Here is a 14,505-nt window from a genome sequence, read left to right on the forward strand (position 1 = left end):
CTGTTATCTTTATGTATGAACTTTTTAATAGCTTTTTCTTTTGTAGGAGTTACCTACTTTTTTAAGCGGTGTTGCTTTAAAAAAATGAGAATAGTTTTCTTTTTCAATGTTTTAAAAATTATCTTGAGTTCTCGTTTTTTTCGAATAGCGACAAATTTTCAAGATCATTATCATGATCGGTTTAGTAGAGAACTGTGAAGAGATAATTAACAAACTTACTTTCGCATTTAATTAGAATTGACTATAAGTAGTACAATAAATATATGGTATGCAAATACTTATATTATTTGCAAATACCCATGAATTACTACTACTAGTAGTTTGCAACTATACGTACTACGTATACTTAGTCTCCAAATAAAATGGCTGTTTCATACGGGCATGACGAAACTACAAGCTGATCCGATTTTTCCATATGTTTACGGGACTCAATAAATTCCCAGCTAAAAATCGTCATTCTTCACAAGTATATATATTACATTACTAGGTCGCAAGAATGTCGTTTCCCCAAAAAACTTTAATAGATCAACTTTCTGAAAATTCCTATAAATAAAAAAAATATCGAGAGACTAAAAATAAGAGAGTCAGCCGTATCTAAATAAAATTTCTTAAAAATGTAAACGCATATCGAATAGATTAAAATAGATCATCTTTTAACCTGATAAAATAACAAGTAATTGAATGAACCTTTTTCAATCAATGCTCACAAAGTGGAAAATTAGCGGGCGATTTAAAAGACAATCAGATTGAAAGCTGGGTCAGGCCCGCTGACCATTAGGTGAGATTTTTGCTCTATGCTAATAAATTATTTACAGTGCAGAAACATCTCTTTGGTATTTGTACCGATTTGGAGCGCAGCTCGGGCCTTTGACCAGAATCCTATATTGAGTCAGTCAATTACGAAGCCAATCCCAACTGACCTTCGCACCCTTTCAGGAGATCAGAAGTGAAGTGCCAGGAGTCAAACGGCACTTTAGTATCATCTTTATTTTATATTGTGCCTTATAAACGATAGATACCTAACAAAAAAGCCCTAAATCATTGATCTATCGGGCTAAATAATTATGTTAATTCTTAGGTATATTCTTATTTTTTCCCTTGATGTACATATATATATATAAATAAAAAATATTTTTTAAGTCCGCTCAAAAGTATTGATATCTTCCTGAATATTTCATTATTCAAATGTATGCTTTACAAGTATGCAGTTCCACATCTGTTACAAACTTTAATTTAGTCTTCGGGCTCAATCAATTATCTTCATTCAACCAACAGAACACATTTCTGTGTCAGTGGGTAGAACTAATGGCGAATATATTTAGCCGCTTTTAAATTCGAAAAAGCATTATTTGCTGTATAGAAAGCAAAGAAATAATGGTAATACGTTCACGATTCGTTTGACAAAATCGATGGTAAAAGTTTAAGTGCCATATTTAGTATATAAAATATATATTACTCACGACTCGACGCCCAAACGGTACCATAATGATTTTATTGTTACCGGCAATAAAGGCCAAAATACTGTTTATGGATCCCGGAGAAAGGATGTATGACATTGTGCTCCAGATTGTGCAAAACGGAATTATGCGAATAACTTATATGTTTGAAAGTTACGCCTTCACAACTTTTTCCGAAGTGGCCTATCAGGTCAGCGATTGTCACCTCCCATATATGGTGTTAGCAAGCATTATGGTTCTATGGTCATATCACAACACTCTCGTTATATAAGGAAAAATGCATGGATAACTCATCTATCTATCTATATATATAAAACTCTTCCGTTACTGAGTGACTGACTGACAGACAACGCACAGTCGAAACTACTGGTCGTAGACAGCTGAAATTTGGAATGTAGGTTCCTTGGGATATGTAGGGGAGCACTAAGAAAGGATTTTTGGAAATTCAACCCCCAAGGGGGGGAAAAGGGGTAAAAACGTTTCTATGAAAAATCTTATTCCTTGGGTTTATAAACTTGAAACTTGGCATGAACACGTACATAGGCAAGTAAATATGTTTGACATTATAAGTTTTTTCAAACTACCCTCCAATCGTGATTTAGGGGGTGCGATTGGGTGACTGATTTATTAACGCACAGCCGAAACCGCTCGGTATAGGAGTCTGAGATTTTGAACAGAGGTTCCTTTAGTAACATAAGTGAGCACTAAGAAGGGATTTTTGAAATGTCAACCCCCAAGGGGGGGAAACGGGATAAACTGAGCCGGGGCTGCGGGAAAGTTCTAACGAGATACCGTGGCCCCGGAACGCAAAGGAACTGAAGGAACGAGGTGGGTTTTAGTCAGTAAAAGTCTGACACTCCCTTCCGTTCCACCCAGAGCGGGAGAGGTCATTTGATGATTTCCCATCCTTAAAAAAAAGACTTTGTATGACAACTTTCAGTCGTCTCTTTAACATACATAATAACATACATAATTATGTACATACATGCATAACATTAATAACATCACGCCTTTAAATCCCTATTTTGTGTTAACACTACCCATACAAACAGCTACGAAATTTGTCCGCATCCATTTTCACCTAAATTCTTAACGTTAATGAGATTTACTTTTTATTATCAGGTCAACCTAATAGCCTCACATGTACGTATAACTTCGTAAGAATTTTCTTTCAACTCCTAACTACTATACTTCAACTGTCTGTACTGTCGAGATCATTAAAAAACGCTATATATAACCGAATTACACGTGGGCGAAGCCGCGGGCGGAAAGCTAGTGTTCAATAAAGATGTAACAAACACAAACACAATAACATGAATCGCCACAAATGTTCAATCCAATTTAAATTCCCTTCACTAAATAAACGGACGTATTTAAATTGCACGTAGATTTGTTTTAAGTTATTAATATGATTCTATAACTACTAAATCACGCCAGTAGAGTCCCTTAAAAAGTAAAAGGGAAAGTTGTGTATTTGACTTCCGCAAAGTTTTATCAATAAATCAAATCAGTAAATAAATGCTGCTTTCTTCAATCGTAACTTAAAAAGGCTTAATTTTTATTTGTATATACGCGGACAAAACACATACATACATCACGTCCATATCCCTTGCGGGATAGATAGAATCTTGAAAATACTATAAGGACAAATTACTTATAGTTCAATAATATATTTTCTAATAATAGATCGGAAAAACAAACTCGATTTATTACAGAGCTCTGTTCTTCTAACATTCCCAGCAACCCGATATATCAAAATAAATTGCTACCGGGAGAATTGTTATTGTTGTAAAAACTCCCGGTTCCCCTTCCTACACGGACCGGGATCGTCTGACCACGACATGGTATTTATATGATGGAGGATTTTGTACTGGAGATAATACGAGGCAGTAAATACTGAGCAAGTGGAATTATAGAGCTTAGCTTGAGATAATGTTGCATATTTGTGCCGTGGTGATCGATTGAGGCGATAATAGTGCTGTAGATTTTATGTTTTCTTTTATTTACAAAAAGGTAAATAAAGGTAGATTTACTTATGGATATACATAATTTTTCGGCTTAGTAGAAAGGCGGTGTCGAGAATGAGATGACGAAAATTGAAAGATACTTGCATACTGTGCCCAACTTGAACGGGATAACGTAGCGAAGAAGAATTACTTCACTAAAACTTCAAACGAAAAATAAATAAATAACGAAGATTATTGTGAAAACCACATCATACAGAAATGTCTATTTCGTGATGTAGGTATACAATTGGGTCAGTCAAAAAACTAAACCTAAACCGACGAGCTTTCATGTTTTAGAAGCCACTCAACTCTCGGAAAGAGACGTGGTATGTAAAAGCAGTAAATGGGTCAGTCTGTTACGAATATTCAACAATTTTGATGCTTTTCTTCTCACTAGTAACTTTTATCGTAGTAACAGTGAAACAAAAAAAAACTCGTGGAAAAACTAAAGTACAGTTGGGTTGAAGGTCTCGAAGGTTTTTATGTTGTAACTCTCATTTCCATTCTGATGGATTTTTCTTATTCGCAATAGAAATTGTAGTGGAATGCAAATAGTTTATATAATCATGACAGTTTGTTTAATAAAATAAAAAGACTAAACTGGTGTTTTTGGTGATTTTTACATGTTGTACCCACAGGCAAGATAGATTTGGTATTGTCCTTTAAAAGTTCGACTTAGTTTACCCTTTTTGTCGATTTAGAATTTGATACAAAAAATTACTTTAAACTTAACTATTTAAATCATTATGGCTAAAAACTCTTTAATAATATTTGCAGCTATTAACTTTATCTCATAGTTACTCTTCATCTTGGCCTAGTCTTGGTTGCATCCTCACTTCTCTGGAGAAGAGCCCGGTGTATAAAACCTCATAGCTACTCAATGCCACAAATAATTCCGTGTTATAAAAGCTAGCTAGTATTTAAGATATGCTACTGTAACAAACAGTATTTTTACGTAAAATTATACAGTATTCCTGTAACTGTTTAAATGTCTGTGCAATAAAGATATTACAGACATACAATCACCTCAAGAAATATAAAACAAATTAATAACGATCTAACGGTGTCGGTTCTATGACAGCAGTTAGTAAACAAAGTTGAGTGCCGATGTTTTGATTTCACTACATCACTACATAGTATTTATAATGCAAAGCGCGTCTGTCCCTATATCTGTATGTATGTATGCTAAGATCTTTATAATTACACAACGGATTTAGATCCATTCTTTTTTAATAGATAAACCGATTCAAGAGGAGGTTTATATGTTTACTTAAATGCTACCCGTGCGAAGCCGGGCCGGTCGCTAGTGAAAGAATAAAATAAGATTTTCCGCTACTTCCCTGATAGCTTCGTGGAAACTAGGTCCTTCCTCGTGGATGTAATACACACTTATGATTGTAATCAATAGAATCACGGGGTAAAGAATTGAGTTTAATGATGCTAGCCCCGACAGGAAAATAATGGCACAAAACAATGATAGAACAGAAGAATAACTTCTATGTAAATAGTCTCCAAATCGAGTTTGATGTCGTCTTCGTTATTTATATAGTTGTTGTAACTTTCCAACCTCTCATTATATGAATTCAAAAAATTCAAAATTCAAAATTTTTATTCATTACTATAGGATACTATATATCGCTTAATAATTGTCAAAAAGTATGGTTTAACAACATTGGTTGACGTCAAATAAATTACTTAAAAACTAAGTTTACTGCCACTTCCAAGGCGTCAGTGCAGAAGAAGCGGTAACAAACTGCTCTGCAGCAATTTAATTGCATTGAATTGAATCTCAATTTTATCATTCTTTTCACGACTGTTGGCTCTGTCTACCCCGAAAAGGATACAGACGTGATTATATGTATGTCTTGGGAATAGATACATAGAGCATTAACCTCTCCGTTCGACCACATCCTAAGCATTTTTTTACATACTACATTTTATTGGAATTCGTAATTTCAAGTCGCCTTATACAAAATTTAAGTACGACTTGTAGTGGTTGTATTCAATACTCAAGTTACTCATCCGTAATAATCTTAATTTTTGATAATGGTGTGAACACATTGCTAACACTTTTACTCGTCATTTGATTCGTCATTATAAAGACCTCGCCAGTCTTTGATTACTTAATGATTTTATATGTTATAGTACGTTGACAATACGCATACATATACCCACTCCAAGTATATATAAGAAATGATCGAGGAATAATCGTCATATAAGTAACGCCAGCATAGCAATTTACGAAACACTTTCCAACGCTTTGTAGTTTTTTTTTGTTCACTTTCATATTTTGTTAAGAACTTACTAATAGCTTTGGTGTATTGACATTCATAACACGTGTCTAAAGTGCCAATAAAATGACTGTATGAAATTTACCAATTTTGGCAAATAAATAAATTTTGACGTTTCTTTATTTTTTATATAGGTACTTAAAAGTCTAATCATTTAATTAACTCTCTTACATAACAAAACTGAATTTTAGTAAACAAACTTTATCCGCTCTGTTAATCGCTCTCTTCCCCTCCTTAAACCGCGACGCATAAAATACCAAATTTGCATTCGCAACCGTCGGTCGGTTGACGCTGTAGCCAGTGAAAATTGATTGAACGCCACCCATAATTAACGTAGTGGAACGCGGACGTGATTGCTACGGTGTGAGAGGAGGAATGCCCGTGGGAGATTTCCAGCTTATGGTACAGCCTAAATAACTGTTCTGACGCCAAATTTCGTTGCATTTTTATGTGCCGTTAGGCGCTTTTATTTTCTTTTCCGGGCGATTTTTCAGTAAACAAGCTATTTTAATGTTCTTCAATTAACTTTTTAAATAACATGCGTATCACAAACAAACATAACATGGCGCTAACTTATTTTTTTTTTAAATACTAACGAACATTTATACCTTTACAAATGCTTCACTTCTACGAGTGAATCCAATCATCCTACTTCCTACTAATATTATAAAAGCGAAAGTTTGTGAGTATGTACATATATATGGGTGTTTGTTACTCTTTCACGCAAATACAACTGAACCGATTACGATGAAATTTGGTATGTAAGTAGCTGAAGACCCAGAATAACACATAGGTACCTTTTTATCCCGGAGTTCCCGCGGGATTGATTCCTAATTGTAAACATATACATACCCAGACGAAGTCGCGGGCGGCCTCTAGTTATATCTTTATATCTACACCTCTGCCAACTTCAATCAGTCTGTTTTTTTCTTCTATGTGTATATAGGTCTGTAACACCTTGCATATCTAATCCTAGGCTGCGCATGTCTACTTCCTGTGACAATTTACATGGTGCCAACATCACCATATGCAGGAAAGCAGATGCAACATGCGACGCCTGTCATTACAATCGTATGTAGAAAAAAACTTAATAACATCTTCAGAGTAGTGTCAGAATGATAAATGATGTTTCGAACAAGTATGAGTTTACTTTCTTGCTGCATGCCATTTGCGACGAGTCGGTTAATCTTATTCGATTATCATTATACCGGTGTTATGGTCATGGAACAGATAGACATTTGCATTGCGTAGTTAGGTTTTCTTTGACACCATAAATGGCGTCGCTTTCTTTAGACGAAGTTTATATTAAAATAGATCAGGATGTTGGGATGTTGAATGAATGAATGACAAGGATGCTCCGGCTTAAATTTTATTGTAATATTACGAAAAAAAATGAAGGAAACCTGTAGGTTTAAGGTAACTACTATAAGTTGTGTTTGCTAAAATAGGTAGTGAATGTTAAACGGAATTGGCTTGATATTTGTTTTTAATTTTGGCTTAAAGGGAGACTCTCGGCCTTTCTAGCTCTTGGGACAAACGCAAAGAGGATGTTGACGAGTGTTCCAGCTCGTATCTTAGTCGCTCAGTAGTTTTCGTAGTTAATTAAATGCGGCGTTTGTAAGTTGCTTGACAAATATGAACTTCTGTCTGTGTTCTTCATTTTCTGATGTCACACATCTCCCTACATCTACTGCACTAGCAGATGCCAAGGGGATCACTTAATATTAACCTCAAACGTTTGCTATTATATAAGTAACGCCAGCATAGCAATTTACGAAACACTTTCCAACGCTTTGTAGTTTTTTTTTTGTTCACTTTCATATTTTGTTAAGAACTTACTAATAGCTTTGGTGTATTGACATTCATAACACGTGTCTAAAGTGCCAATAAAATGACTGTATGAAATTTACCAATTTTGGCAAATAAATAAATTTTGACGTTTCTTTATTTTTTATATAGGTACTTAGTACACGTAGTTAATTAAATGCGGCGTTTGTAAGTTGCTTGACAAATATGAACTTCTGTCTGTGTTCTTCATTTTCTGATGTCACACATCTCCCTACATCTACTGCACTAGCAGATGCCAAGGGGATCACTTAATATTAACCTCAAACGTTTGCTATTATACGAAACGATAAACGCCTAACATTAAGCTAAAATAATGATAACTTCATTATCTTTGGTACTGAGGTTAATTGAGAAAAGCGATTCATAAAACAGTTAATTTATTATGTCCTATGCATGCAATTATAGTTTTATGCGGAACATAACGGCTCAATCGTAATTTACGATTTGGCATTCATACAATGAATTGGCTGTCATTACTACATGATACAGACGTTGTAATTTGACTAATTATACAAGTGATGATCTTATATTAAGAATGCGTTTTTTCTCATTCATACAAGGGCAAACTTATCGAGATTATTGAAGAAATCAACATGTGTTACGCATTGCTCATACGCATTCGAAAATATTGATAAGTTGATGTATTTCCTAAACGATTTGATTTCAAGATTTGTCAGAGTTTACGGCAGGTGATTGTAAAGTCTGTTATATTTCATGACACATACATATTGGTTAAAAATACGCTATGAAAGAGAGCAAGTGTCAAGTTGCTTATCTATCGCATCTAGTCAATGACATCGGTCATTTCTCTAATACAAAAATAAATTGTTACACTGTTATCAAAACTACAGTTAAATCTGAGATGACATTGAAACGTGACATATTATAAAATGATATAACTTCATGAGACTAGTATCATTACAAACGTCTCAATAAAACAATCCAGCCCCGTAAGAGCATCAATCCAACACCATAATAACATTTCCTGAATTGACTGTTGTCAATTTCCTAGCCCCAGGCGGCGGGACAAAGTACACGGGTGGTCTGGGTAATGACTTCCGACCACGAGCCGCAAAGGATGCTACCAGCCAACAAACAGGTTGTATACCATTCAATTCCATCGTGTAATAAGCATTGGATCAGAAGAAATTCAATGCACCAGTGATTTAAGGAGAATTGTATTCGATGTGATAAATTAGGGATTCTGTTCGATTTTGTTCGGTTTAATGAACTGATTTACAATTTATCAAATGATTTATGAATAAGTATATCAGAATATATCACAGGTAATGTGGGCTTATTCTAAAGTTTAATGTATTGTGACAGTTGCGTAAAAAACGATGCAGTAGATCAAGTCCACGACTTTGAATATAAAAATCTATTTGCGTGTTTTCTGTGGCACCCTCCAGCACTATACATCGAGACGTGCAATCCTGTTCCTTTAAAAAGAGAAATCGCTTTTTTGAGAATATTATTACGCCCACGAACATGACCATGATTTAATATGATACTTTCATTTAAGACTATTTTGTGGAAACTATTCTTAAAATTCGCCTTTAAATATCGAATACCAAACTAATCTGTGTCATGGCTTGAGATGTGCTTTACAAAATCATTAAAGTAATTAAATATTTTTATACCTTACCTCATACCTACCTTTTGAAACTATCTTAGCACTCCTGAAACCCCACACAGCAACCTTAATGAACATCAGTCGCCTGTGGCTTCGTTCAAATGCAGTTAGGTTCAACACCAACTGATGGATCTTTCTAACCCTTTAGGCGAAATTTCACATTCGCAGAATAGAAACACATCTTACAACTCATCAATCAGGTAAAACGTTTTACTACAAAACGTTTTCTTGAAAATAACAAATGAGCGTTTAAGAGGTGTAAATGTGTATTTGAAGATGTAACAAAAGCTTTTTAGTGAGTAGTCTAGTGGCTTTTTGTGTCTACAATTAAAAATTACTGAGAAATTTATCTGTAGGTAGGTACCTACTATTTCATTGATTGGACATTGTGTCTTCCTCCTCCTGGCTTAAGTCCCAGTTGCATCCTCACCGCCCTCGAGTGGTGCTTGGGGTATCCTGGATTGGGTAAGTCAGGTTATTACATGAAGTTTAAAGTTATGTGCATAACTTTAAAAATAGTCATTGGTACATGACTGAGGTGGGATTCGAACCTGCGCCTTTTTGCGCCACACGTATTTTAACCGGGCACCTTACCAATTCGACCATTGACGCTCTTTAGGATTGGACATTGTGTTTCGTTTCATTAAACTTATCGATATTAGCAGGTACCATTGATTGCTAAATTCGCATGGTTAACATACAAAATTAGAATTTTGAGATGTGGCGTTTTACCCTAAACAGAGTTTTTATGTTAATCCCTTATCCTCTTTAACACTTTCAATAAAATTAACTAACTATGTAAATCCCACGTAAAAAGTGGGATAAAATATAGCCAAGAACATAGTTGTATGATATTTGAGCGTAAGGAATTTCAGTTGCTCTCATTCAGTCCATTTTCTCATTGCTTATACTTCCTACAATCTTCGTAATTCCCATAAACATGACAAATATGAAAAGTCCAACATCGATTAAGTATTTTTGAAAAATGTGTCCTGTTTATTGAAAATATAAGTGTTATTTCTCTTTGTTCCATAGTGATACGAAACATTCCAATAGGGAACGATAATCACGAGATATTGAAATCACTAGTACATTCACAGTTTAATTTTGAAAGTCGTGGTATTGTAACTGTAACATTTATTGTATGGAACCCAGTTTTGACTTCATACCATTGAAATCGAATTTAAGTCTGTCCGGGATCGCGATTTCGCATTATTTTATATAGCCACTAGCATTTGCCCGCGGCTTCGCCTGCGTTCATTTCGCTTCCATAAAAAGATTGGTTAGAATAAGAGCCTTGCATTGACATAAACAAATATTATGCAAAAAAAAAATAGATGTACCTCCGTGAGTGCATGTTTGAGGATGCTATTCAATCACGCAAATTCTACTGGATGGATTTTGATAAAACTTACGTACACGGGAAGAATGATGCCTGGAATAGAACATAGTTTATTTTTCCTACAAAAGCAAAGTCCCGGGAGCGCAGCTGTTAAAAAACGAATAAATTCTAAAGACAAAAAAAAGGAAATTATAATAATGGAAAGTAAAAGTATCTCTTTGTATACAACATTTGCTGTCTTGCCCATAATATAATATAGATAAACTGTCATAGCTGGTGACCCGCCAGCAAGCGACGTAGCTGTCCGTGTGAGAAGCAATTCGTCCTGAGGTCGACTCCGGCTGCTCCAAGCGTTTGACCTTGCGATTTGTTAATTGTCATCGGGAAACATATAGCCACTGGAAACTGTACACGCTTAAATTGAAATGGAAAGTTGTTGGGAATGAGGGGAATGCGTGGTATAAAAACAATTTCACCAGCTGCACAACCAGTAAGAATTCTAGCTTCTATAATATTGTTATAAAGCGACACCACTTTAAGGCGAGTCCCATTACAACGTTTCAGCGGCGTTAAGTTGCGTAGCAACATAATTCGAATGCCTACTTTTAGTGCAATTGTATGCGCGGGCAGTCCAGATGCCGAAAGTGAATTAAAGGAACTCTACCGGATAAGTTGTAGCATCGGTACTATCTAAAACTGTATTTATGGATTGGTATATAATTTTTTTTCCAAAATACTTAAATATTAGCAGCTGGTTGCTCATTTTTGGGTGTTAGGATTGCTCGCTCGCATATCCAAGAATCCTCGTGATGAATTATTTGAGATAGGTCTCCATAAACGAAATGGATAAGTTCCTCCACCGAAGTGACTACTTGACAGAGGTTCTCTGGCAGAGTCACCAATCCATTCGATTCAGGCAACGTACCATTACCGATTTTTAATAACACATTTGAGAATTCTTGCGCTCGAGGGTTACCACCTAACGTATTACGTGTTAGACTTAATTTCCTAACCTGAGGCCAGAGTATGGATCGTTTGAGACATGCGCTTACATCATCAGCTCTAGTACCTCGGCTTATTACGGGTAGAGTCTGGCGGAAATCACCACAAAATAATACAGTGGTACCCATAATGCAATTCCCTGTTATTAATTAATTAAAAAATTTGCCAGCGGCTACAATCGCGTTATTTCTTAAATTCTCATGTGGCGCCATCTCGTATCGGGTGGTCAAAAAATAAATATCTAAACCACGGGAACTAAATCAATGGTGAAACGGTAAGTACTGACGTTACTATAGGTGTGTTATTCCTGCTAATCTTGAGGAACATGGCAACCGTCGCCGATGCGGGGTGCGTCAAACTACCTACATAAAAAAATCTTCTCATACATAAAAAAAAAATCTTCTTAAAGATGTGGTGAAACAGTAAGTACTGGCGAAACTAAAATTACTTAATTAAAACTTAATTAATTAAAAATTTTGCCGGCGGCTACAATCGTGTTATTTCTTAAATTCTTATGAGGCGCCATCTCGTATCGGGTGGTCAAAAAATAAATACCTAAACCACGGGAACTACATCAATAAACATAATGAATTAAATCAATAAAATGCTATTTTTTTAATCATCATCATCATAATAAATATAAGAATTAATTATTTATAGTGCCGTGTGGTTCCCGGCACCAACACAAAAAAAGAATAGGACCACTCCAGCTCTTTTCCATGGATGTCGTAAAAGGCAACTAAGGGATAGGCTTACAAACTTGGGATTCTTTTTTAGGCGTTGGGTTAGCAACCTGTCACTATTTGAATCTCAATTCTATCATTAAGCCAAATAGCTGAACGTGGCCATTCAGCCTTTTTAAGACTGTTGGCTCTGTCTACCCCGCAAGGGATATAGACGTGACCATATGTATGTATGTATGTATAATTATTTATAGCTTTTTATATCGATTCAAATCAAAAATGCCGAAGTTCCATACAAACTTGCACCCCCTATTTCATCCCCTTGGGATAGAATTTCAGGATAAAAAGTAGCCTATATTCTAATCCAGGTTACTAACTATATCTGTGCCGAATTTCGTTCAGATCCGTTCGGTAGATTTTGCGTGATGCGCGTACAAACATACAGACAGACAGACGGACAGACAGACAGACAAAAATTCTAAAAAAAATTGTTTTGGCTTCTATTGACCCTATAAAGACCCCTTATAATTTTTTTTCTTAAATATCTTCAATGTACAGACAAAGTTGAGTTACAGTTTTATTATATGTATGGATGATATTATATTTATTTATTTTTTTATATGTAGCTGTGTTTTTGACGGGTTACCTTTAGTAAGTAATACACAAGTTTAATATATGCCGATGCCATGTAATCTACATAGATATACATATTTACCAACATTCGGTGAAATATTTAATAAGATGTGTTGCCGTTTAGTTCCTGGCACTAATACACAAAATAATAGGACCACTCCATCTCTTTTCCGTGGATGTAGTAAAAGGCGACAAAGGGATAGGCTTATAATCTTGGGATTCTTTTTTTAGGCCATGGGCTAGCAACCTGTCACTATTTGAATCTCAATTCTACATATCATGAAACCAAATAGCTGAAGGTGGCCTATCAGTCTTTTCAAGACTGTTGGCACTGTCTATCCCGCAAGGGATAAAGACGTGACAAACTTCAACTGATTATGCACTTTAAGGTGGGTAAAAACCCTTGTATATGGAACATTGTGGAGTAAAGAAGAAATTGCTCTGTATAAATACAAAGGTGCTCCATTGGCTCGTCCTAATATTTACCTTATTTAAGAGGTGTGATTTCCGTGACAAATATATCTCAAAAAGAAAAAACAATCGACTTAATGCTATAAAAAACTATAACAAGCCATTTTGGTCCTCATAGTTTCATTGCGGACCTGCCTCCGTAACATGGCACGCGCGACGCCGTTTTTATCGCGCGAAAAGCTATCGCTGTTTCTCGTTTTATTATGAGATAAAACGGGACAGCGTTCAGTCTACCGCGTCTCCAGTTACATGACTATTGGCCGCCAGGATTATCAGAAGAGGACTCTCGCCTAATCCGCCAGTACCAATGGTCATTGTTCTCGTAAAACAAAAACTTCAGCAGAGTATTGCGACCATACGAACATTTTTTATAAAAAAAGCAAAACATAACTTTAGATTTGTCACACTGTAACTTACATATAATCTCTAATACTCATTGCGACATCTTTTTATTTTCTGTTAGTTCTAGTTGAATAGTAGATGACAGTCATCCTGTGACCACGTCAGGAAAAAACGGTGTGTTCGCGATAATTCCCTTGCATACATTAATATCATCCAACGCGAAAGTTTTAAAGTATTATTGAATAAATATTTCCTAGTGTTCTTAATGATTTATCGATTTATTTTATTTTATTCAATAACACTTAGATTCAGTGAGTAAAGTTAGGTCACGGGTTCGATTCTCAGTCACGTCACACATAAGGAAAAAATTAGTATTTGTATATTTAAGTATTTTTTCCTAAAAGTATATTTTGAAATTGTTACACGACACGTATACGTGTGTACATACTTTGGGGCGATCTAAATCTCTGTATTTTTTATAGGTATACACACATGCATGTTTATTCATATATTCTTTACATTACATTAAGTAAATAATAAACCAAAAACATGATATCGAAACATTTATTCACTTTCTTTTAATAATTTAACTTAGACTACTATATATAAAACAAAAAGGAAGACATACCACCGAACTGGTACATTTTAAACCATCAACATGCTTTCGTATTTACATAGTTACAAACACTACCTAGATTCGTTGGTCCGTTACATAAAGTTTTGATCAAATACTGATCAGTGATCGGAAAAAGCAGTCGTTATTTTCTAATCGGTCTACTTTTTTAACGAATAACATA

The 14,505-nt window shown here is 35.2% G+C and overlaps 1 protein-coding gene across 1 annotated transcript in view; it reads left to right on the forward strand.

Moving 5' to 3' along the window:
• LOC106129579 (elongation factor-like GTPase 1) overlaps positions 1-14,505 on the forward strand; it is a 121,364-nt gene that overhangs the window by 72,818 nt on the left and 34,041 nt on the right. The window lies entirely within an intron of this gene.

The sequence above is a fragment of the Amyelois transitella genome, chromosome 16 (genome assembly GCF_032362555.1).
Source record: "Amyelois transitella isolate CPQ chromosome 16, ilAmyTran1.1, whole genome shotgun sequence".
Taxonomy (NCBI): Eukaryota; Metazoa; Arthropoda; class Insecta; order Lepidoptera; family Pyralidae; genus Amyelois; species Amyelois transitella.